The sequence below is a fragment of the Etheostoma spectabile genome, unplaced genomic scaffold (genome assembly GCF_008692095.1).
Source record: "Etheostoma spectabile isolate EspeVRDwgs_2016 unplaced genomic scaffold, UIUC_Espe_1.0 scaffold378, whole genome shotgun sequence".
Lineage (NCBI taxonomy): Eukaryota > Metazoa > Chordata > Actinopteri > Perciformes > Percidae > Etheostoma > Etheostoma spectabile.
In genome coordinates this window covers 485,602-487,437 of record NW_022605595.1, presented here as the reverse complement: position 1 = coordinate 487,437, position 1,836 = coordinate 485,602, and the positions used below count along the sequence as shown (strand labels likewise).

Below are 1,836 nucleotides of genomic sequence, written 5' to 3'. Positions count from 1 at the left end.
AGGTACCTCCAGACCTGCATTTAAATAGACCCATTCCTTTATATTATTATATGTTTACTACAGTCATGCAACGTGTAATCACAAAAGATAACAAAAGTTAACTGTTTAATATAATTTTATTTAAAAATGTGCTTGTAGTTCTGCAGGCTCGCCCCAGGCCGTAGCTAGTCTGATGGGGACAGGGACATGAGGGGGGACTTCAGACTCTCCAGGGATCTACGGTCTATGGGCATCGTGCCCCTAAATGACGGCCCCTCTATTCCTCGTTTGTCCCGAAGAGACGGGTTATACAGGATAATCATCAGGGGAGGCTAGTATATACATCAGGTGGAGGCAGTATATACACATCAGTGGAGGCAGTATAAACAGTATCTACCACAGGTGGAGCAGTAACAGCAGATACGTTTTAACCTGAGCGTTACGCTACTGTTAAAGTTCCCGGCTGACAATCAGCTGATCGCTATTTTGCTGAGCTAACGCTCACATCAGATTATGTACAACTTGTTAAGATATACATAACACTAAAATCGTCTACAAGGGACGAAAGTTTAACACAAACAACAAATACTACAACCATGTAATGTTAGCTTAGAACTTATTTGCCATATGGTTAAACTGCCGCTGTTAGCTAGCTAAGGTAGCTTGCTAGCACGTCAAATATGGTACTAATAAACGTTATAATTCGTGTACAAAAATTATATCGACTGTAAAATAACCAAATATACATTACAGGGGCTTATATGTATAGCAAAAAGACTCACGTTCAACTTTGTATTGCTCCGTCGGTCTCGCTATCGCGTCTTCGGCGCCGCTATCTAGTTTTTCAACGGTTGTTAGCTCCGCCCCTTCCGCTACGTAGCAAGATGGCGACCCGTTGAGTGTGGAAAGTGTCCATCGGTCCGCACTCAACTGTCTGTACGTTTGTATGGTGCACCATCCGGGACTTTAAGCTGCACTGCATTTGACGCACCTTCGCAATGGGAAAGCACGCACATGCTCAGGTTCTATACATGCACTAATGGAGAGATGTCAGAGTGAGGGGGGGGGGGCACATGCGGGACTTGAACCGGTGACCCTCCGGTTCACAATCAGAATCAGCTTTACTCGCCAGGTATGAGGACACATACGAGGAATTTTTCTTTGGACCATCGTTACTCACACTGTGCTTACACACAAAACAACCAAAACAAAAAAATATACACACTGTAATATACACACAATATATACACACTAATATATATACACACTAATATATATACACACAATATATACTCTAAACAGAACAATATAGAGGCATGAGTTAACAGAGTTCAATAAAAACTATTTAAATATGTAGCATAGTGCAAAGGACACTGGGATAAATAGCATTATGTTATTATATTACAATATGAACATTATGGACAGTTCTGAAATAGGAAATGAGAGTGATGAATGAATAACAAATAAGAGAGATGTGAGAATGGGAATGATGAGTAAAAAGTAAATAATAAATAAGTGAGATATGAGAATGATGAATAATACTAAATAAGTGGAATAATAAGTTCCCAACCCAACGCCCTGCTGACTGAGCTGTGAAGGAGAAAAACACAGAGCACTATTCCGTATATATCAAAAATATAATGTTATGTTAGTGTTATTGGGCATTTTAAGTTGGTAAATGGAAATCCTGCAGCTTTCTTAGTGGGTATACTGCGTATACCTGTACATACAGAAACTTCATGTGTATAACAAGATTAGATCATATCTTATTATTATTATTATTATTATTAATCTCACTGTTCACCATTACAACTCCCTAACTATGGAAATACCGTACATATCCACACTCCTTATATT

General features: G+C 39.1%; 1 protein-coding gene across 1 annotated transcript in view; it reads right to left on the bottom strand.

Moving 5' to 3' along the window:
* The window catches only part of LOC116686444 (oocyte zinc finger protein XlCOF7.1-like), a 588,898-nt gene that overhangs the window by 244,633 nt on the left and 342,429 nt on the right, over positions 1-1,836 (bottom strand). The gene's annotated exons all lie outside the window — the stretch shown is intronic.